Source organism: Amblyomma mixtum, chromosome 1 (assembly GCF_055824585.1).
Source record: "Amblyomma mixtum isolate Tamu chromosome 1, ASM5582458v1, whole genome shotgun sequence".
In the NCBI taxonomy this organism is placed as follows: Eukaryota; Metazoa; Arthropoda; class Arachnida; order Ixodida; family Ixodidae; genus Amblyomma; species Amblyomma mixtum.
Window position 1 is genome coordinate 259,937,165 of NC_143012.1, and position 24,533 is coordinate 259,961,697.

A 24,533-nucleotide genomic window follows, 5' to 3' on the forward strand; every position below is an offset into this window, starting at 1 on the left:
TAATATAAAAATGTAACAAATCGTTGCATATGGCGACGAAAGCAATTAGGGTTAATTAAAACGTTCGAAAATCTCGCCTTCAACCGGATTTTGAAGTGAAATTGAAGAGCCTTCCAGTGCCTGCTGTGGAAACAAAATTGACTGAAACAAAAAAAGTTCACGTACATGGCTGTTCTTAACTTACTTAAAAATATTTTGTACGTCCCAATTTTTCACGAGGCATGCTGCACCAGCTACACTGTTGTTTTATGCACTAATTTTAATGCAATTATATCGGTCTTCTGGTTCCTTTTGCTTTAAGTAAGGACTCAAATAACTAAAACGTGTAACACGTAGCTCATGATTGTTTCCACACTGTATGCATAACTGCGGTGCTATTTGTTTGATGAACGTGCGCAAGGGACAAGGACGTACACAGAAGGTGGAAGAGGAGATGTGAAGTGTCGGCGCTCTTCTATGTCCTCGTCCCTGGCTCTTTCATCAACCTTGATCAACCAACTAGCCCGCGCATCAAATCTTGGGTGCTAATTTTTTCACCTGGGCAAAAAGGCGTGTAAAATACATGCTCTAAGTAAAATTTCGAGGGCAGCACAAGTACCCAGAGTGCTTTTAAACGCAGTTATTGAGAATAAAAAAACGGGAAGCGAGGGCGTTTCACTAGTTCACGGCCCCCTTGATTCATTCAATGAAGTCTTTTTGCCAGGTTTGCGCCGTAGCTTGGACTTTTAACACTTGCCAATGAAGTGCCGCTAAGCGCTGACACCATGTACGGAGAGAAGGAAAAGCAGAACAAAATTACATTTTGATGTTGGTTCCACACAAGTTGGGCGGAACGAAGGGATCAGTTTATTCATTGTGGAATACGGAAGATTTTATCCCCGTTAATCTGAAATAAGTGGAACGCTGATTAAATTTCATTACTATTTTGTCTATCTGTGCGGATTGCTTCCACATCTTACGGGGTAATGGAACTTGATCTAAGCAACTAAATTCCGGCTCTTTCTAACTAAATATTTTTTATCTGATACTGATTTCTTGGTACTTTACACCTCCAAATCCGGCTCAGTCTATTCGGCCGTGGCATAAGTATTCCTTGGTCTGACTAAGGCACTGGTGCACTCGTGGGGGGGGGGGGGGAGGGGGGTATTACTTTCTGGTGTTTTGTGCTTAATGATTGGCGGGTTTATGTTATGGTTGTGTCACCGTTCAACAGGAGTTATGCTTCACTTTAGCGCCTTGGAATACGTTCTGATGCGCCGGCGGTTAACTCGGACAACTGGTTCGCCGCGTTGCCGCTACCCCCATGTTCACGCCGGCTTGCTTTGTACCGAAGAAGCACACGGCCGTGATTGCCAATGACTGCATAAGTGTAATGTAGCTCGCTGCTAAAACAAAGAAGCCCATATTGACGTCATCATCAGAAGTGCCTACAAAAGAGCACTAGGCCTCCCTACCACCGCTCCAAACAAGCGGTTAGGAGCCCTCGGTGTTCACAACACCTATAAAAAACTCGGACATGCGACCCTAGTTTCTCAGAACACAGGGCTCCATTCCATGGCAGCAGGTAGAGCCATCCTTCACACGACTAACGCCCAGGGGCTGTGGAAAGTTTTGGAAGCAGAACAAACGCTACTGCGCCACATTAAGTGTAACATACATATTTCCCCAACACCTAAACATATGCACTATGAATTTTGTCGTTGGAAGGCTCTAGTAAAGAATTTGCGACAAAAACTTCATGATGACGTATATGAAATACACGCGGATGGTGTGGCATATTCGAATGGGGGCGTGCTCCTGATAGTTGCGCTAGAACACGTATGCAACCCAGCCCTCCTATAGGGCAGAAAGAACTGCCAGAGCTGAAACATTAGCTGTCGCCATGGCTAACAAAAACCATGACAAACTGCCCGCGTTATCAGAGACTCATAGAAAGGCTGCCGTGATTGTACGGGCGTTAGGTCCCCAAGAACAGCAGTGCAACTCCTTGCCTCAAAAGAACATCACCGAATTACTTGCACATCGGTTCATGTCGAGTTAGAGGGCAACACGGCTGCTCATAATCTAGCTCAGGCTCTAATTAAAGAGCGGGTCCTGACCATCTTCACCTCACACCACTTCCGTGCACATATCGCGAACGCCTAAAAAAACACTGCGTTTTAAAAGCAGGAGATACCCTACAGCGCGCAAAAAGCTAAGCCCTGCAGATGCTGTAACCTAGTACCAAACGCAGACAAAAATTGCGAAACCTACATAAATAATATAAAATGTACAATACTCAATACTCTGACACCTGGCCTTGGTGCGACGGAAGTCCCAATCATTTCCGGGTTTCGTGGGTGTTTGCGGGCTAGCCTGAACCTTTAAAGACGGCACATAAGCCTTATCAGCAGTGGGAGGTTCAACTGACTAGCTATTGTTTCAAGATCAGCTAAAACTCATCTAACAGGGTATTGACGGAACTTTGGGTCACTGGAGTTCCGGAATGAAGAACCCACCAATCAGATCATCAAGAAAATCTCAAGACCAATTTCTCAATAACGTATATTGCCTCTCTATTTTGTGAAGAGCAGCTGTTGAGGAAAGAAACGTCGGATTGAAGGCCAATGTTGACTGTCTGTTTTTCAGTATACTAAATGTTAAAAAGGGGTGAACAATAAACGCTAAATTTCTGGTTTACCACATGCTTACTGGCATTTGGGAAATTGTGCACATTAAACTTTGTAGAAGACAGTGACCTCTGTTTCTGAAGGGGAGCTTCAACGACTTTAATAATCTCTATGCACTACAATTCACAGGCACCGCTGTTCTATGTAAACATGGATGTAGTACAAACTAGTCAGTGCATAATTGACAGCTAAGCTGCATCCTTGTAATGAGGAGTAATTGCATGGTGGTGGCGTTCATATTTTCAAGCGCTAGATGGAAGGTACTAGGGTGAAACCTTTTTTTTTACAATATTGTGCTCGAAAAAAAAAAAACTAGCAGCCGCGTCAAGTAAAAACTGGGGGTAGAAAAGAGGGGCCAATTTGAGCCAGTACTGTGTAATGCTGTTGTGGCCGGGGGTTATACTGCCGGAGCCTGGGGCAGATGGCGCTGGGAAGCACCCAGCTTGAAGCCGTGCCCTAGATGAGATGACAGGTCGCCGGACATCGTTCTCCGTTTCCTTCCTCCGCTGCATTGTTTGTTAACTTCGTCTTCAGAGTTGTCACATTTTCTCTCCGGCAAGCCGAAGCGCCCCGGGCGAGATTGTCAGTCACTGCCACGGCAGAGGCCGGGCTTCATACGACAGCCGTAATCTACTTCGGTCTTGGTTGAATGACGACCACAGGCAGTGAGGCGCACCATCCTGTAATTAGGCCGCTGACGCGGCCGATGACAACGTAAGGCCGAATTTAATGCGCAAAAGTTTTCTTGAGTTAAGTCAGGCTTTCAGAGCGGCCGCCAAAGCCCAATTAAACCGCCACGAGTGCAGCTGGCATGGCGAAGCCATCTCTCATAGCGAGCTCTAAAGCTTCATTGCGAAGCGAGAGTCTGAAAGCGGCAGAGTCGGGGAGTTTCAGAGTGAAAATGGGTGCACGGGTTGTGATGGACGAAAAGCAGGAAGATGGTAGCGAGTCTGTACAGAGGAAAACTTGCGAGGAGGTGGAAAAACGGGCTATTACGGGGCGCCTCATGTGTTGTGGTAGAATGGTGTCGCAGGTATTTTGTTCAGGTGCGGTATGTATCCCGAACTCCTTAGCAAGTGTTCGGTTCATGCGCTCCCTGAAACCTTTTTTTTTTTAGGCTGGAAGCGTGTCCAGTGTTCTAAATGAGACGCGCAAAGACGACGAAGTTCTTCTAAAACATATGCCGCAAAACTGGCGGCCTCGGTAACTGACTATTACTCGATGAGGTTCATGTCGTAGAGTGGCAGAGTGTAGCAAGTAAAGGAACACTTGGTAAGCGGTAGTCTATCGTAGAGCGGTCGTCTTGCAAGGACGGGAGAGGTAATCAGCTCCAACTACGATCCAATGATTGCGTTAGAAGACTTAAGGAAATGCCCATGGGGTCGATTTCAACTTTCTCAAAACAGTCACATGGAGTAGCCATAGGATGGCGAAGGCCTTGCTTAATGGACTTAGTGTGTTTGGGCCGTTACTACTCTGTGCAGGTCGCTGCAGACCTCTCAATCATCAGGCGCCTCTACTGCCAGAGAAAGCAGCCACGAGAGCGATGAAACGTTCCGATGAGGCCAAGAGGCCAGAAGTGGGGTCGTGGTGAATGCCGCGTAGAATGCTCGAATGGTGGCTCTCGACAACAACAAAAAGAAAGTGCGTGCCGGGCATGTCTTAGAGTAGGCTTTTCTTTATAGGAGACCATCATGGGCACAAAAAGTAGTGATGAAAGTCTAATACTACGCACCGGCGAGATTTGACTCGAGGGTCTTGTCCGTCTCTTGCGCAGTACGGAAACAAGATACGAAATCAGGCACTAAGTAAGCAGTGTAGCGTTTGAAGCTTTCAGTGTCACTTTCTGTCGGAGCAAAAGGAAGGCGTGAAAGACAGTCTTCGCGTGCTTTCGTCGTCCACTGTTATAGGAAACAGTTCAGTAGTACCTTCGCAGATAAAGGACACAACTTGCCATATGACTAGGCGGACGTTCTGCAGATAGCATGATGGTCTCTGGCACCCATTGAATGGCTGGCATACACGAAAGTAACACCTAAACAACGCCAAGGTGAAAATCGCAGCAAAAAAGTATCGCATGTGTGACTTTCGTCGGAGCGTTCAGACAGAAGTGCCGAAAATTCGGGTGTGACCTACGCAGGAACTGCCGCCGGTGGAAAGATGAGTCACGGTTTAAGGGTCATTCGTAATGGTAAGCTGGAAATTAACAAAAGTTGGTTTGAATTTCACAGGTTTAATGGTCGTGTACCTTCTAAAATGCGCAATGGCTCCTGCGAGGTTGTGTAATTCCACGTCTGGAAGATATAACCAAGAATACTTAATAGACTTTAGGAGACGTGTTACAAAGATTGCGATCACTAGTAAACTTTCATTCTTGTGGTGAATTTATGTATGACCGTCCGGTGATTGCCTTTTCACACATCACAATAAATGGAATGAAGGGCTCAGTTATAATTGCATTTCTAGCCACACTCTTGGTTATACAGACACCTTCCCCCAATCATCTCTTGGGAACGTGCAGTTATTTATTTCATAAAGTTTCATTCTTTGCAGAACATAATGCATTTGGACACCGGAGAATTATATTTTGCAACAAGTGTATTCTTTTAATTTTTAGAGAAATTATGCTACGGAATTCTTCATTAGGCGAAAGAGGAATAACGCGATGTCACACAGTCTGAACTCAGCACAACTGCAGATGTTCAGTGTTCTCCTACATCTTGCACTTACATGCCGTTAGCTAAATGTTGATTGTAAAGTTTTTGCTAAAGTATCCTCAAATTGTCCGCACCTTCCAATGTCCACTTTACCTGGACGTGAACAAGCATGCGGATTCAGCGGACAGGCAGTACAGACTAATTAACATGGTGAGCGCACGGTGTTGCAGAGTTTCAGTGACGATAATGAACAAACAGCACTGCTTCAAATTTACCTGAGAAAGACGTTCGATCAAGTGTGGCATTCTTCCCTTTTTTCCATTTTTTTTTTCAATCGCGTCAAAGTTGGTTCAATACTTTCCTCCGGGATACCTTAAATTAAATTAAATGAAGCGTTAACAACACCTTTTAATGCTTAATTTCAAATCGCCTCTCTCACAACCAGTCTGGATTCAGTCAACTTTGAAGCAAGGTCCCACTGTCCCCCCTTTTATTCGCACTTTTCTTAGAGCCACTTTATAAAAGTGTTATAAACAGTAGAGCCATCGGTGGTTTCCCTATTTTGGGTCATGAAGTGAAGGCATTAGCATATGCAGATAACCTCCTGTTTTTTTTTTTCGCTGATAAGCCATCCATTGATGAGTATATTTGTTGAACGGATTGCTTTGGTTCAGTCCTAGGAGCTCAGTTTATAAGTTCTAGGAGTTGCCTCTGCGGTTTGGAGTTTGAGGACCGACACCTGCATTGCGTTCACTTCGGTGCCTATAAACATATTGCATATTACTTAAAGGACTTGTGCCAATTTTTCGGCGTTATATCAGATTCCTGTCCTCCACGGTCCGTCGATATTTTACAGGGTGACCACATACAATTTGTTTCTTGCCACTAAAATTTATTATGTATTCCAAATTGTTCATTGCACAAGACTATATCTAGCGTTTTCACGTAAATTTCGACACTTTAGCGTTGAATTCGTCTTTTGGGTGTGTGGGACATGATAACCTTTCCCGGCCTGTAGGTGCGGGCGGCTTTCGATTCAGTTCACCTGTGTGGCCGACCGGTAGTTTCACGTTCGATGTTTTTTTTTTTCGTGACACTGCATACCCAATAATGCATGCTTTCTTGCAAGCGAATTTCATTCATTTTATCGAACTTAACTGTGGCTTCAAATGTTGCTGATCGAACGTGTTTGTGGCGCTTAAAGCATGTGGTATTTATGTCTGTCGGTTTCCTGCTTGTTCGTTTGTCCCCGAGTTCCTGTTTTCAGTGTCGAGGAAATGGAAGTATAAGGTTATAATTTGTAAGCTCTTCCCATCCACGTATATATGCCCTTAGTGTTTTGGTTTATAGGGACATGACGTACTCACAAGGGTACGCAAAATACTCCTCTCGTCATCTTCCAAAACATCATTTAGAAGAGACTTTGCGCGGAATTGCACGCTAAAACATGGTTAGAAACAAAAAAAGGCATTGCAGTCTCTGAGGTACATTTCGGCGTTTGTGAAGCTCCAGAAACCACTGTGAATTGCTTCATCTATTGCAAGCGTCCAATATTCTTTTCGGATAACTTAGAACGGACTTTGAAAAAAAAAAAACCTAATTCCCACAACATTCTGCATGGTTTCTCACAGCACTGCCATTTATTAATGGACCCTTGGACATGTTCGTTTTGATGGGACTGCACAGCCTCTAGAAAAAACGCAAGATGGACATTGTGAACCTCTGCTTTCTACAAAATACCACTTCAGCTGAATGATTAATCGTCTGAAGGAATTTTATGCTGATCCCGAGTTTGAGCAGGAGTGGCAACCACTCCTAGTGTTATGCTCTTCTTTGCCCTTTCGCTAGTGCATCTTTCCTAAAGGGCGTTGTATTATTATGTAGTGAAATGCCCTATGATGCGCCTTTTCATGTGCTTGGTTGTTTTGTTGGGTCGTTTTATGTGTCGTTTTTCAATGCGACTGTTTTTTTATGATTTGTACATAGCTCATGTATATAGATTATTGCATCACTCTAAAAAATGCAATGTTGCGAAAATATATTGGGCGAAAGCGCAGTGCTATAGCGCATTGGCCAACGAAGATGATCTCTTCGCGCCGCCGTAGGTTGGAATCCCATTCGCGGCGGTATTTAATTTATTTTTATTTATTATTTCTCAAAGGTAACTCAAGGTCAAGCTTCACAAAAAAACGGTCAGGCGGCGGTTAGGCCTCATGAACTAGAGCATTCGCACTGGAAATACCCAATCACCTTTGCTTGATCTCGCGAAAGTTGCACTCAAACTATCTAGCACTAAGTGGTCGGTGTTTCTGTCATAATTTTGACTATATATAATGTTCCTGAGTTCATACCAAAGTGGCGGTACAACGCTTTTTTTTTTAATTAGCACCTAGAAAAAATATTTGCTGCTGAACGGAGCGTAATGCCTGCACTCGGTTTAGCCCCATTGCGTCACAGCTACAGTGTCGCGGTGGTGGTCTATCCCAAAAATCTTGACGTGCTAAATACGTAGTAAAGCGGAACAATTAAAATGTGAATATCATGGCTAAGCTTGATTGCAGACCAGGGAAGGATTAAAAAATATGAACGACCCCTTCAATAAGACTACTATATACCGAGCTGCACGTCGTTCAATCCAGAATATCTAGTGGCGACCGCCGCTATACCTTTGCAAGCGGGAAATCATGCACTAGCTTCACAGTTGCCCTATTACGGCGCTTTAGCTTTACGTCGTAACTTTCCAGTCGAGTAGTTCCTTGCCAGCTGTTAAGCCCTTCGGTTAGCTCCACAATTCTGTGCGCAAATATCTGCATTTCCCAAGCAATAAAACGCAAATAAAAATAGACACAAGGTGCATAAAATAAAATCCCGGTTTAAAACGCTGCAGACCGTTAAGACACACCTTTCAATATGACTTCAGAGTGTATCTTCTAATTTTCCTTTCTTTCCTTTGAATGTTGGTAGAATTCAGTTCTCTTCCAATTTGCCTCCTGCTGCTTGCTCTCACTGCATGAAGGGGATGAATGCTTGAAGAAATCGCGACAGAAATAAGAACTTTAATGAGTTTGTGAATCTGGTATATTTCTTCCATTCGCAGTGACAGTATTTTTTTATCCTTCGTAAGTCTGCATTCTACTGGCCATCGGAGGATTTCTAGCGACATCCTCCCAAGAGACCAGCTTCAATCATGGCAAAGAGCTTCACGGTCACTCAGTCTTCACTTACCAGATTTCGTTGTCTCGTAGCTTCAAGAGAGCAATGGAATCCCATAGCGCACCCTTTTCTTGATGGAAACACAAAACCCGAAGACCAACTGGCTTCGAGGTTTTTTTCCAGAAAGATACACCAAGGACGTAAAAAAAAACAGCGAAAACTATACGCTGACGCTTCGTACTTGGTCAGTGGAGCAATTACTGCAGGCGCATAAAAATGAAACTAAGGAAATCATTCACTTTAATATCGCTGAAGCAACTGCATACCGCACGCATATGATGAGTTTCCAGCTCTGTTGTGAGCGTATTTCGTTTATGTTCCAAGCCCTCAGATAAGACACAGATTATCCTTGACATGTCTGGGCACTTTTTGTCTTCCTCTTTTTTTCCATTAAAATCCCACCTCCAAAGAACTGCCCAGCTCTAAAACCAAAGCAAGACAGCCGAGGCATCCTTCGGTCCTTTCTAAACTTCTTCTTAAAGGGCTGCGCGAATAGATATAATAATATCCATATGGATTTTAACACAATACTCAAACCTTAAAAGGATGTATTTGTATTCACTGCAGCCGGCACTGAGAACAAGGACTGCCATTGAACTTACATAATTTTGCTTTTGTTTGAGTATTTTTCCTCGGCAATGGGCGTAAGCTTTCCCTACCTCATCTACCATGAGTTCAAGATGCAAAAAAACGCGAATAATTTTGTTAATTGTGAAAATAAAAGATCGTAATAGGTGAATATGAAGCAATCTTCTTCGTATACACAGATTGCTTTGGGACACTGTTGTTTTCGAGGCACGAAGTAACAATGTTACAACTGGCACTAAAAATTAGAAATTACAATGTTACAACCGGCACTAAAGAGTGGACCGCGACAGCGTGTTGCAGGGCTAGAAGGGAGTCCACGGCATGCCATCGCCCGTTCAACGGAGAAACCTTGCCGTTGAACAAATCGCCCGGAGTCTCCAGGAGGCCTCTCAAAACAGCCCATCCGCCGCCCGAAAGATCGTGAACGGGCTGCAGTGACGCTGAGTCCGGAAATGGCCGTTGTGCGCCTCCGATGTGGTTGCGATGTTACAGGAAAAGAATAGCGCAGTAACTGTCTCACATATTGGTGTACAAAACTACGCCCTGAAGGAAAGCAGAAGTTTGTAACGAAACAGTAAAGAAAGATAAAGAGGTCGTAATGGAGGTCTGCGTCTGCGTTGACGTCGCATTCATTGGCCAGAACAGCGCACAGACGCTTACGTCCCAGCAGCTCGGACGGTGCGGGTTCTATGACTCGAAAAAGTTCGCACCCGAAAACAGCATGAGGCACACAGGTCCAGTCACCACCGCTGGCCCGTCTGCAGCCAGAAGTGGTCGCAAAGGGTTGCACATATGCTGTCGCCCGCAGAGGCGATACCTCCAGGTTGTCACCGAGATCCGCGTTCAGACCAGTTGACGTCTTCAAAGGTTTCGTCCGCCAGCCCTCCAAATTCAAATCCACAACCCCTGTGCGGCGTCAGTACACGTTAAACTCCAGGTCACCGAAACTACCTAAGCCCTCCACTACGGCGTCCCACATAGCCTGAGTCGCTTTTGAACGCAGAACTCCATAAACCAAACCTCAAACCGAACATGGTTATTATACCACCTATGATACTTGAGCGCAAGCTATTCGCTTTTACATTCATCTCTACAACATAGATGGCGCTGCTTTGCCACAGCTCGTGGCAGTCAATTTAAATGCTTTATAGAGTAGAGCGCAATGGCTATGAGGTCCCGTTTCAAAATGCTCATATTCATAGTTACTCATGTACGCATTAGTACAGAAAGGCACTTCACGAACAGAAAATCCACAACGCATTCACTAGGTTCACTTTTATTCGGTTCACACCAGCGAGCACACACACATATATACGCATATATATCCTTTCTATGCGTAAACATGTAGAATTATACCATGAAAAAAAAACGCTCATAGAGTGTCCTGCGCGTGCTCACCTCCCATTCTGAAAGATCAGGGTCCGATTCCCCGTACCTCCACAAGATTTGTTGTTCGAAGATTCTCAGTTACAACGCGAATGTAAACAACGCCGACACCGGCTTTTATGCGACACGTGCTCCAACCGCTGTCACGTTAAAATCGCACAATTCACTCCTGGAACATTTTCTTAGCACTTTTGTAATACAAACAGTAATCAGCGCAAACAACAAAGAAGAAACGATTAAGTTTCCCTGCTCTTCTACGCCTCTCACCTCTTTGCACGTTTTTTTTTTCGAATGTTTAGATTGCACTCTACTGGGTTATAGCCAGCGTAGAACAACTTCATTATACGTAAAAATGGATATGAAAAGATCCTGTCATGGATACATCCTTGCATGCGCTCAGGAAAACGGTTTATTTTTTAATGGCTGCGCTGTTGACATGCGGCGGTACCTTATGAAAAGCCTCAAGAAAAACCACATTAGCAGAAATTCGTTTCCTTCACTCGTGGTTCGAAACTGCTGCACATATCTGCACTTGCAATGTGTGTAATGTTGTTAGTTTCATTCATGTTTCCGCTGCGGTAGGCCCCAACCTCTTACTTCACTCTAGTACCCTTTTATTGCAAATGCCGATGTTCAAAAGCTTTTAATTGTGTATTGGCTGACCAGTATCTCATGCGCAGAAAGATTTGACAGGATATGACTTTCCGATCAGAAGGGCTTAAATAAGATTGACTAGAATGGAGAAGCAGCAGCTGGATGTCGCCATGGACGAAGTACCACTCTCTTTTTCGTTTACAAATCTATAAAAGAGGAGCCTAATAAAATACTCCATTTCTAGGAGCTATCGAACCGTTTGCTTTGATTTTCAGTTCTTTTTTTGTCTCATAATGCGAAAAACAAAAACCTCAAAATAACTTCACATTCTGCCCACTGATAAGGCAAACTTGTCTTTTGGAGTCAAAATCTTTCTCAATTCCGTTGCTGACGCCAATGCGATATACACCGAATTTGCGAACCTGAGCTTGTCACGATTTATCAACGAAACTTGCGAGGCAGGCAGGCATTTTCATCGAGCAAAGGATTCAGGTACAGTGTAAACAAAAGAGACGTTTGGTAAAAGCTTCAATAAATTCAAAATCAACAGTGCAGTTTTCATACCTTTGCTGGAAATATGTGTACGCTGTCTTCGTATACATAGCTGCGCGATGATGCAAGCCTTGACGGCAAACAACAGCGTAAAGTTCATTTCTTAGGGCGAGGAGTTGCGTAAGACGTTAGTCTTTGAATGCTACTCTATGCAGAATTCCTTTCTCCATTTACTCGACCGTAAATGCCTTCCTCGCCAGAGCGTTTGGTGGAATCAATGCGAAAGGACGTCTTCTAAGCCCGAGTAGATTTCTGAAGAGAACTGTCGGCAGGCAACACTACAAGGATCAGGGCTAATATTTGAACGCCAGCGCAGAAGGCTTCATAGTGGCAAACTTGAAAAGTTGCCTGTTCTCGCGCAGTCTTCAGAGTAAGCAGTTTCTTTTTTCAAGAAGGGAAGCCTAGAAAAGAAAAGGGTTCTCAGCCTCCGTCATCGAGTGTACTAAGCGGCAAGCTTTGTAAGAAACTTCGTTGCATCTGAATCGCTAACTTTTCATCTTTTCCAGCAGGCTGTTTAATTTGCAACATTCCTCACTGTATCTTCGGGCTCACGAAAGGCATCCTTTCATTCCGCTGAAAACAGAAGCGACTAAGAGAGGCTCTTTTGATAACCGGCCTGCTTACGTCTCGAAGGCGAAAACCTGCTCTACAATGACAGGCCAAATATTGTACAGTTGAACCTGCATATATCGATCTCGAATAGAATCGCCAAATACTTCCATCAATCAATTTTCACATATGAAAATTATCACAGCAGATAAGCTTATCAGTGACCTAACTACAAGAAATGGCATCCACGCTTGTGACGCTCTTTTTGAACCGACGGGTCAGCGCGAAACTACTGGCAGCGCACCACTGGCAAGATGTTGCGATTCCTAATCTCACTGCCTACGCTATGATGTCGACACCTGTTACCAGTACATTGCGAATAGAGTATTAGGTCATAAAATTGAGGGCCTTTGGTCTCCGCACAGTCTTCGGCACTGAAGCGTGCCGGGCGACTGAAGCCCGGCACAGGCAGGTTCGCTTCTCCACATCTCAGCGATGCTGAATGAAAAATAAGTGCAAAAGACCAAGCTCAACCTCAAGCACACCCACGTTCATCTCGTAACTTAATTTCACAGTGCTAGCACTGCCGGCAGGTGCTCAAACCCGCGCATTCGATATGCCTTTGTGTGCGAAAAAATGGTGAAATCCCTCTTTGGAGAAGCACCACTTGGAGGAGCGTGGTCCGCATTATAAAATATTGAGAGACGATTGAAAGCTGCATTCGGTTTAATGCGCTACGCTGTCATAATTTTACACAGAATATTTGTAAGGACATGATCTGTGTGTTCGATATAGACAATAATGCGATATACGAGAGTTCGGTATATACGGACTGGACTCTATTTACTCTATGCTTGACTAAACCACGTATTAACCTTTCTTGACTATTATCCGGGGATTTAAGTCGAGCCATTTTCTGGCTATCCAGTTAACCATGATACTTCAAACACTGACTACACATACTGGGTGAGGCGTTTGCTGCAATAAGTCTTGAAATCTGTTATTCGAAAGTTGAAATTTATACACAGGTGGTTACTACAAATGCAGTGAACAGAAGGAGGTCCCAGAGTCAATGTAGGTATCGGGACCTCATACAGTCAGTGACTAAATCGAGTCATTACTTGATAGCTGGGGTATGACCACACCCGAGCTGTCCTTCGAAATTATATTTCGTGCGATTGCCGTAAGCCTGCCAGTCTGGAAACAGAGGGCTTCAAGCCAAGCTGAATACAGTAGTAAGCAGCCAGACAACGAATAAAAGTCGTGATCACCATTGGATTGTCCTACGTATGCGACAAACCTCGGGAAAACTGCTCCTTAAAGAACTAGCAATAGCTCGGCCACGCTTGTTCTCCGAATACAATCGCAAAAAGGCGAAAAAAGATTGCGTCTGATGGTCTTATTGTACCTGAACTGTCAATAATAAAAGCACCAGTAAAATATTGTTTGCGGGACAAACACCTACGACGGCGCATTTATCATGCCTGACGCGCTCTTGCCGCATTACTTCCATCTTAGCAAATGAAATGTGCGGCGCATTTGTACCATATCGCCGGAGTATAATCCTGGTGTCACAACCGGACAGGATGCGGCGGCAGGAGGGTGGCTAGAAGCGGTGCTCCGTGAGGATCGGCAGTGCTCGTTAACGGTGATATCCTTTCCCAATTCCTCTTGTTTCTTCGCGCTTGATGTCACAATCATGACTAATGAAAAAAGGTAAACTTTTACAGTATATAGCAATGTACTGTTATTTTGATCTTTCAATTGTTTAAAGCGTTTGCATGCCTTAGATTCACTTCCTTCTTTTTAAGCCAAAACGATCCAATTGCAGTTACATTTTTTCTTATTTTTACTGAAAAAATTTGCGCAACACACAAACACAATCACGAGAAAGAATGACAGGACAACGCGCTACTGACAACTGAATTCTTCATTGAAAGACACACCGAATATATAGGGTCATCGTCACGCCACCTGTCAGCTGCAGTAAACATCATAATTCGTAAACGAAGATAAAAAGGATTAAAGAAACCCTTTGACAAGAGATGAGTTAAAAGCGATAAGAGTGCTGATGATTCTTTAAAACCAAAAAAAAAACAACGAAAAGATGTGACGCGGTGTATAAGGCCAAAATAACATGTTTCAATGGAGTCCGAGAGGACGAAAGTGATATCAAAAGAGCAGAATACAGAACACACAATTTATCATATGAAAACTTGAATTTAAGCACTAAACACCATGAAAATCTCTCATGTAAATCTTTCTAAAAACCCTTCTTCATCCTTATACAGAAATATCGACACATCACTGACACAATTCAGCCTTCTTTTCTTAATCAAAAGTGCTTGTAATTTTTGATCCTCTGTTCCTGTTCCTTGATAGTGCTTATTTCAGTTACGCAGTTTTTATTTTATAACTATTTTTACAGTGAAAGCTGTGAAGCGCCCGTTCCAGGGTTTAGTTGTAGTAGTGGGTTTCCCATGTATGACTGGATTGTAGGAATTCCTACAAGAAAGGGGTTACCACGTAACAACTCTGAGGGTGCTTATCGTGGAAAGAGGAGAGTATGCGAAAACCGTGGAAACCAATAACTGGATTGTGCGTACGAGGGGACCTATCCAGAGGACTGTTAGCGAAGAAGGAGGAGAAGCTGACGAGAGGGGAGTGTAGTTGCCGTGGAAGGAGGTCGATAGGGCGAAAACGTAACAAGGCTCAACTAGGAGGTGGTTGCGACGGAAACCACCCGGTGGGTACTTACCCTAGAAGCAGGAAGATGAGGATGACTGTGAAAAAAAAAAAAACAAGGCATTGTGAGACTAAGAATGCTTAATCGGAGGGTGGCAACAGTTGAAGCAGGGCGTTCTGATGAGTGTGGAGGAAGCTCCAACCGTAGGATGCATGTTACGCGCAACGAGGAGGGTACTGCGAGAACGTAGGAAGGCGTGACCGCAGAAGGATTGCTGCAGGAAGCAGGAAGACTTGTAAGGGCTGAAGGAGGAGGGTGTGCAGAGAGCGTAAGAATACTTTACAGGAGGATGGTTACAGAGGAAGGAGAAGGATATGAAGAGCAGAGAAATCTCCAAATGGATTATTCTTCGGAATCACAACTCCTGTCTTACGTATCATAATCCTGTTTTCGATCGGCCGCGCCTGTTGATTTTACGAGACAAGATATTTGTCTGTTGTTGGTTTTACAAGACAAACAACTACCCCTCAGTCATGAGGGCGTCTCGTTGTCGCTGTATTGCGTGATGGTCTCAATGTCGTGCGGGTCTGTCCGAGAATGCAGTCCAGGTAAAAAGTGTTACAACAAAAACTCTACGAGCTAGTACACAACCTACAAAGAGCGTCCTTATTCGTCAGGAGAGGCATCTTCACATCACTTTGCTTCCAGGGCCGAAAGGGCTCGAAAATAAAAAGTAAATAAATAATAAATAAATAGTAAAATTAAAATAAAAGAGTAAGACAAGAGACGGGATGAAAGGAACCGTTGTGTTCTTTGTACACAACAGGTTAAGTTCTAACCCTGTACCAAGATGATGCAGTAAGCTCAGGCTGTGTAAACATGCGAGAAACCGGGATCTGTTGTCGCTCAACGAGGCTGAAAAAGAGAGCAGGCTCAAAGTGTCTAGCCTGTTATTCTTTCGTTGTCGCTGGGTTGCGCTTGATGCTGAGGTTTTTCAAAAAGCAAGCCTGGAACAACAGGAAAGGCCGGCGACATCTGTGTGGTGTCCTAGAGATGTATACTCTGCTGTAGTCTTTTCCAGTGGGTTTTGTTCCCGCGCTAAAATTTTGCCGGGTGTTGGTTTTTATTTAATTTAGAAAATAAATTATTCTGCAGCGTAAAATATCCCTAACGGATGCATCATATATTTCCTTTCCTTAATTTAAGATAGTGCTGGATTTGAACGGCTCTGGCCCACTCCGAGGAATGATGGTAGGACTCCGGCATTTGCTTCTGATCGAAGCGAGCGCCTTGAAATACCACCGCAGTTCACCATATTAAGAGCACACTAAAAAAAAGGCAATTTGTAAAGCTATAGTAAAAGACCCTCACTCCTTGCACTTGAGCCAATAATAACCACAATTAACCCCTTGACTGCATTCTGGAGGCGCGGAGGGTCCTATGTTCATCGCATAAGTATGAGGTGGATTTCACGCAAAAGCATTCTTTCTAGAATCCAACACCTGCGATCAAATTTACCTACATCTGCAGGCAATGCGCCGTTAAGCGGACGTGAGAAGTGAATGGTCCGTTCACTTCTTCAGAAGGTGTAGGGATTCCTGCTAATAATTTTAGACAAGCCACCGTTATGCCGCCGTAACGTTCGACTTCCATTGCCAATAGACTGACAGTTGGTCTGCAAGTCGTGAAGCACATTGTTTAGCGCCCGGTCAGAGCCTTGCATGCTGTCTTTGGAAGAGTTTTCCTTGTGAGGCAACCAGGTGTATTGGTTCAGTAATAGATATAAACCAGGAATTTTAACCACCTTCTGACTTATTACTGAGGAACTGACGCCCGGTAACGAATTTTTTGCGCAACCGTTGGAGCTGCACTCAGTGTGGCTGAATATTTTATCAGTATGCATAACAGTGAACAAGTCATTTAGATAAGATATAAAAGCGCAAATGGTCGATCTTTGCCTTTCAAGCTTTCGCTGAGATTTGCAGTTAAGTCATCATTTTATATTTTCCTTATTTAAACGCACCATGTCTCACTCCGCCCAACAGTCCTTATTCGGTACTCTGTATTTTCGACAGATGTAATATAACTTTAGGTGTACTCTACAAAAGTAGTCGCAATGTGTTCCTCTCTATTTCAGTGAGAAATACAATGTATTTATATTCTTGTGTAAGTGTATGAAGAATGATCTGAATGACAGACGACAGTGTGCCCAGCGACTGCGCTGTCAGCACTGTTTCACTTTGCTCAAAGCGAAAATGCACTACGCTACGGTCGAAACACAGAGTTACCATTCTGACATGAAAAAGAAGGCTATGGCCTCCACAGTAAGGTCAGTCTTATTTCAGGGGCCTGTTCAATGGCATTAAAAGAATTGTTCTTGACACATCCTGGTTTCGTTCTTTCTTCATCGATTGTCGTTGTATTCCTTCGTCTTAACTCTCTCCTGTAACTCTAGACAAGATATCCGAAAGCTGGGTCTCGTCCTTTGGTTCTTCTGTCTTTACGTTCCACATCTCCACTACTGTCTACACATGTTTCCGTTCCATCCCTCCGTCGTCAACGTTCCATATTTGGCGATCGACCTCACTCGCATTCCGGAAGTGTACCGTTATTGTTTTCTTAGTCAAGGTTGAACAGCGCAAACACACACAGACCAAGAAGGAGACAAGACAGCGCTGTGTATGTGTCTTGTCTCCTTCTTGGTCTGTGTGTGTTTGCGCTGTTCAACCTTCACTATGAATCTGCACCAACTAGCCCAATCTGCAGTTCTTCTACAGTTTATTTTTTCTTTCCTTCTAGTTAGCACTAGAGGTGATCTCGACGGCTCTGGACAGCTTACGTAGTATTTTTAAGGCGCTCCAAAGGCGCTGCTGTCTTTTATCTTCAGGTGGACCATGTTGACACTAAATAACGGGGAAGGAATTGCTCTCACGAAAGTAGTAGTTGACTGCCCACAGCTACAAATTCGCATGCTTGAAGACCTCGCGAATTCTTGCACGCGTTCGCAGTATAAGCCTCTGCCCAAGCTTGCTCTCTTCTCGCCATTTCTTTCGGCCTGCACAAGCACTTTCTTTGCAACTTTTTTTTAAGGTGACAGCAATGTCATTAGCGACGCCTGTGCCATGGTACCATATGCGTTTTAACGCTAATGGGACAAAGTAAGCGCGACGGTCCCAATAAAATACTAAACCAGAACGCTTATCTTTCTGTAGATTGAAAGGAAAACAATGAGAAATTCCTTTGATTGCGCCTGGAATTTTATATCAGAGATTCCGAAAATATGCGAGCCTTAAAACCATAATTTAGAGCAACGCACAAGGGCACAAAATGTGAGGACACACACACAGAGCACTGTTGTGTGTGTCGTGAAAACATTTTAGCGTCGTTTAGGGTACTAAACAGTTTTGCTGTATGTACTTTATAGCTACGGCAGAGAAATTTTACTATACACGTCCGCATAGTTCGGCTGTTTTTTGGTTTTTACAGAAGAATTGAGGTTCATTTTTGCCATTTTATTTCTCAGCAGAAAGCTCTGAGCAATAAGTGATTTTCTCCCTTTTCCGCACCTTCTATTCTTTGCCTAGTTTTGCTTGCCCTTCCTTTCTTTTGTGATGCATCACTAACACGATAAACGTACCTGCTCTGGTGAAGACAACTGAGTTGAAATTGTAACGTGGTTGGGGTTCGTAAGCTTTCTCTTGCTAGATTAGGACAGCTACAAGCTACGCAAAAAAGAACCTGTATGTATCCTTTCCTGCTTTACTGCAACAAACTGTTTCACCCCAAAGCCTTTTAACTTCCCTTCCTGAACCAATTTTGATTCAGTTTATTTACTTTTTTGAAATGCTTACATACGCGTATGGCATTGTATAAGGGAGGCGCCACATCCTGAACAATTTCTAACAGAATAGGCCGAGCAATATGAAAGTAAAAATGTAGTACATAACAAAATTACATGAACACATGAAGAAGAGAACAGAGTAATTAACGCAACAACAGGAAAACGAGAACTGATACGCAATGAATGTTAGATAACAGCAATAAAATAGTATGAAATGCTCGTAGCTCATGTTAGCAGTGCGTAATAATACAAGTTGTGATAAAGTACAATATATGTTATGCTGAGCAAAATATGACAAACAGATATGGAAAAACAATAAAAACATAAAAGAAAAGCGTAATAAACGAATATCGTCAATTCGACACTTACCGGCTGGGACAAAGCAAAAGATTAAAAGGTATGACTGAAGGTATTTTAAGTGATGGCTTCACTAAAATGTGCGGTCGGTTGGTGACGGAACGCATCTGGATGAGATAGAGAAGCGATGTTACCTGGAAAATCAATTCATGATCTGTTAGCTAGAGGAAGTGCCGATAAGTGAAAAGCTAATATGCCGCCGTATTTCTCTGGGAAGCTGAGGTGGTTGTGCAATCTTTGAGACGGGCAAGATGGAATATGAACGTAAAGTGGAAATGATCTATCGAGGTCAACATACTTGTGGAACAGTGTTAAGATAGAAATGTCATGGCGTATGGCTAAAGACTGTATTGAAAGATCGGTATCTTTCTTAGGGATGCTGGAATAGTAGTTATAGTTCCTTGAAATGAATCGTGCAGCCCTGTTCTCGGTGGAATCTAACCTGTTGAACATGTTGAGCATAAGGACACTAAATGGAGGAAGCAAACTCAAGCTATGGGTGAACAGAATTATAATGAGCAAGATTACGAGTAATAGCAGGATAATTTTTGCAACTACGGCGTAAGTACCCTAGAGACTTTCAGGCGATGGCGCATATGAATGTAATTTGGCAGGATGATGAAAGATCAGGAGAAAGTTTAACCCAGAGGTATTTTTCATGCGATACGTGACACAATAAGTCATCTTGAATACGGTATGTCTAGTAAGAAATGTTACGCCTGCGGCTGAATGAGATGACTTTGCACTTTGACACGTTAAGGGTCATTTACCATGTGTTGCACCAGTTGTTACTAAGTTGAAGATCTGATTGGAGTACAAGGTCGTCATCATTAGAGTTAATAGGGCGATAGGTAATGCAGTCATCCGCGAAAATGGGCGTAAATGAACATAAGTTATTGGGCAGATCATTTACTTATTTATTCAAATACCACACGGACTACGAATGGAGTATTATGCTAGAGAGATTACATAACTGGCACGCGAAACAGAAGCAAATGGAAACAAAAATAATACTAGAAACAATAAAGGGCCGAGCAGCTGCCCTGCCGTACACCAGAGGTGACCCAGGAAAGATTAGAAGAAAGATTGTTAACAAATATGAACTGTTTGCTATAAGAAACGAAGTTACACAGACAAGACAAGGTAAACGAGTCTATTCGAAGGGATGATAACTATAACTATAAAATCATGCTGCAGTGTGCTACGAGGTCAAAAGCTTTAGCGAAGTCAATGAAAATTCAACAAGAATTTTCAAGAAATAACTGCGTTTAGCAAGAATGACGCTTCCTGACTACATGCTGATTGGATTAAAGGAAGGGTATTGTGCTCAAGATGGCTGGAGACATGTGATACGATTATATATTCAGAATTTGCAGCCGATCCATGTAAGAGAAATTGAATGGTAAGCTACAGCGGAGCTTTTTACGTCCGGTTTTAAAAATGCAGTTACTTTCCCAATCGTGCAATCAAAAGGTAGTATTCCTGTAGTTAATGATTGCTGAAAAATATTAAATAAAATTTTACTAGACACTGAGACGGTATTTTTTAATATCTTAGGATTGATGCAATCAACACGAGCTGAGGTGGATGCCTTAATTTTTTTATGAGACATATCATGCCTTCTTCAGGTATTTCTATGGGAGTCATGTAGCGGAACTTTAGATCAGGAACATTGGGGATATTACAGGGATCTTCGCGAGTGAACACAGATGAAAAAAAAAGGTGTTAAGTATTGTCGGGCACTCATTGTGTGGAATGGGTGTTATTAATGTTCACAAAAATGGAACTACGACCACTATCAGGGAGTATTTGTTTTCAGAACTTTTCAGAATTAGTCTTCATCAGTGACAGCAGGTCATGTGAGAAGTATTTATCTTCCGCAGTGGGTAAAGCGCGGGATTAAGTTTTCAGCCAGTCATTGTACCCATTCCAAGCAGAACGATTACCCGGCCGCTTAGTAGCCTAGTACAGTACTCTTTTTCTGTTCCTAAGTTGCTTTAGCCTTTTAGTGAACTAGTGGTTAGATTTGTTTTTAGTGATTGCGATTAGAGGGGCATACTGGCTGACCAAAAATGAAACCTTATTTCTAAAGAGCACCTTCAACACCTGTATTTTTAGGTTATGGCAGAAACTTATGATAAGAAAATGTTTAGAGCTCTGTGCTCATAGCCATAAAATTAGCTTTGTTATAATCGTGAATCCTGTTTGTCACATAACCCATGAACGGAAACGGGATGCTTACAGTTGTTGTAAATGATGATCACTGAATCCATCCAACTGTGTCATGTCTGTTATCGTTCCCTGCGCTGCTTTATCAGATCCAATATTTTAGTGTCACGGGTGGGCTGGTTAACTGCTTAGAAAGGTTGCAATCAAGTGGGAACTTACAAACTTTTGTTTAAATATAACACGACGAGTATAATTGATACTAGCCGATTACGGAATTATTAAAATCTCCGGTCAGATAGATGAGAGCAAGACTTAACGCTGCTGCCTTAGTAATACTGATATGTAGCTCGTTAACAAAAGAACCGTCAGAATCTGGCAGGCAGTCAGAGGCGCCTATCAATACCTTGGTGGAAGACATTAGACAGACGGCCCAGACTGCCTCAAAATTTCAATATCTGTTAATTCAGTGTGACGTGTTCGTTCTCTTTAATCAGAGAAGAACACCTCCACCTCTTTTGTCGATATGATCATGCCTGTACATGTTGCGTGGAAGTACTTCAATACGAAAAATTTCATCGTCATTAATGCTTGGACTTGACCGTGTCTCTGTCAGAATTATGATGTGTGATTCACAATCGTCTAGAAACTAAGAGAGCAGAAAGTGTTTTGGCACAAGTCTGGGGATACTGGCGTATGAGAGCGATAGTGAATAATGACTGTTGCGTGCTCCAGACTCGCGCCGATTATTTGAGAATTTGCTGCCATCTAGCTATCTTTTGGACAGCACAAAACTGTCGGAAGTGGTGTCGTATATGTAAGTCTAGAAAGCCATGAGCAGTTTACCGAAAGGCAGTTTGAAAGGTTTGTTTCGTGCCTTGGTAAATGCATAAAGCATTCCTCCGACCTGCCTCGTAGCCAGCTAGAAAGCATCTCCGATGGAAAAACTCGTTCCCTCAAGTTTACGTGCACTTAAAAAATAGTGTAATTTGCTCCTGAAAGACCTCATTTTTGCATTAATTGGCCTGCGCTTATCTTCGTCATGTTTCGCTAGTCTGTGTAGTCGTTCGCACTCAGTACGTGCTGTTGTTATTCGAAACTTTTCTGACAGAACTGGAGAAAAAAGATTGCAGCGTCGCAACTGATTTTCAGAATCATCGCATGTAGACGCAATTAGTGATAACTGTTTTGAGGCTCTGCTGAGGGCTTATTCACATGCGCCAGCCTTATCTGGACGCTTGCCGGGCGATTGATGTTTCCAGCGCTTCTGCACCCTTTCTTTCCAAAGCTTTGCTTCGCTCTGTAAGGCCGCCTCTTTTTGTTGGGACGTTTTTACTTGCTCAAGCAAAGATGCTTGCCTTTCATCAGTGTCGCTCGACTCACGTGCAGGCACTCTTTGAGTCAAGTGCTTAATTCTGTTCGCTTCTGCAGCCTCCTTCTCTTTTGAACATTTCATGTCCTCTAAGGAAGCAACTCGACTTTCCTGCAGCTTTTGGGTTAAACTCACGTGAATGGTTTAAACACAGTTAAACATCCAGAAACAAAATATGATGGCCGTTGCAGGATTCACCCTCGTTCCTGCGTTGTTTTACGCAATGGCACGCCCATGGATCTCAAAATAAATGAAAATACGGCAACAAACCTAAAGGGTAAAGAGGAAAGCTCTCTCGAGGGATGGGCAAATGCTCTTTTATTCTTCCCCGTCGACAAGACACAGACGTGGAACTTTTAAAAGAGTCCTAAACGTTGGCTGAGCGTAACACTAAAGTGAGAGCGGTCTTGCTTTGCACCATCTGCATGCATGATTCAGGCTTATGCCAGTGGCGGAAAGGACGGTAGCCCGGAAGTAATCAGCCCTCGGTTTGCGGTGGTTTGTGAAAGCGGAAGTACACCAAGCTCCCCTCTTGGTGCCTCTTGCAATTGCTTATAAAAATAAGAGGAGCACCGTTAGGGTCTCGAAGGGCTGTAGCCGTTTATTAAGATTTCTGGCGTGCTTACTGCTGCTTTCTCGAGACATTAGAAAGGACTTAAGAGGACGGCCCTGCACTTACGCAAGGGTCCCTAAAACCCTTTGCATTAGCCAGGAGAGAGGCGCCAAATTGTCGCTTAATGCAAGCAATGCTTTTGCGATGCATGGCCAGCATTACACGAATGTAGCCCCGTGCCGGCCTAAAAAGAACCAAAAAGCACTTATGAGAGTGCTCCTGAGATCAGAGTATGAATCTATTCCCGCTGAACAATACTATAGAAGTGCAGTCATGTAGACGCGGGCAACACCGCCCAAAAGGGAAAACAGCGCAGAAAATAGGCGAAGGTTCATTACAACATTTGCGCTTGACTAGCCACCGAAGGGCTTTAATCAGGGATATTTATTCATATGGAAGGATAAAGCGCATGTTCAGAGCTGGCTATCACCTCATGAGCCATACTACACCAAAATAGCGCGAACTCATAATTGAGGACAACACCAGTGAGAATACAAAAAAATCATACAAATATGTAACCAGAATTGCGAAACAGGCTTCCTTATATCACATGCTCAATACTATGTCTGAATGCGCTAGTTCCTCAAAAGGACACGAAAGAAATAGAGAGAATGACGAAATCACAGGATGTAGCGTACTGCAGTTACTGAGCAATAGGTTATCAATGATTATAAAAAAAAAAACTCCAACTCTTCTTACTGACGAACAGGGTGCCTATACACGCTGTGCTTCAGGATGCCCTGCGGGAGTTTCGCGTGACGTTACTCGAAATGCAATTCTTTTCTGCGTACAACAATAGCACAGCAAATTATATGCAAGAAAACAAATATTAACGTTACCTAAGTTTTCGTTCGGTGTGCTGCCGAAGGGAGCTTCTTGTCCACCAAAGGTGAAGATGGTATATGAAAAATGCTTCTGAAAAAGTAGTTCACTTTTTGAGAAAACTGCACTAATAACGACGCTAGCCACCTCGAAATCTTTGGAATATACGCCTCGTTAGAAATCAAAAGAGAAACAACTATAAATGAGTAGTCATAAGGTAGTCTGTTGAATAAATTTTGCCCCTAAACGTACTGCAAACTTTTAACTTCAAAAGTTACTAAATATCATGGGCGACCCCCAAGGAAATAATTTGTCTAGCGGAAGCTTTCCTTTTAAATTTTTTTCTGTGAATGAATGAAAACAGAAGATATCACAGAAAGCTAGAAGTATCCTGGTATCAGCGCCTTTTTTCGATAGCCTTAAACTTGCTGCTTTTCAGCGCTGCCGGTTGGCACTGAAATTAAGAAT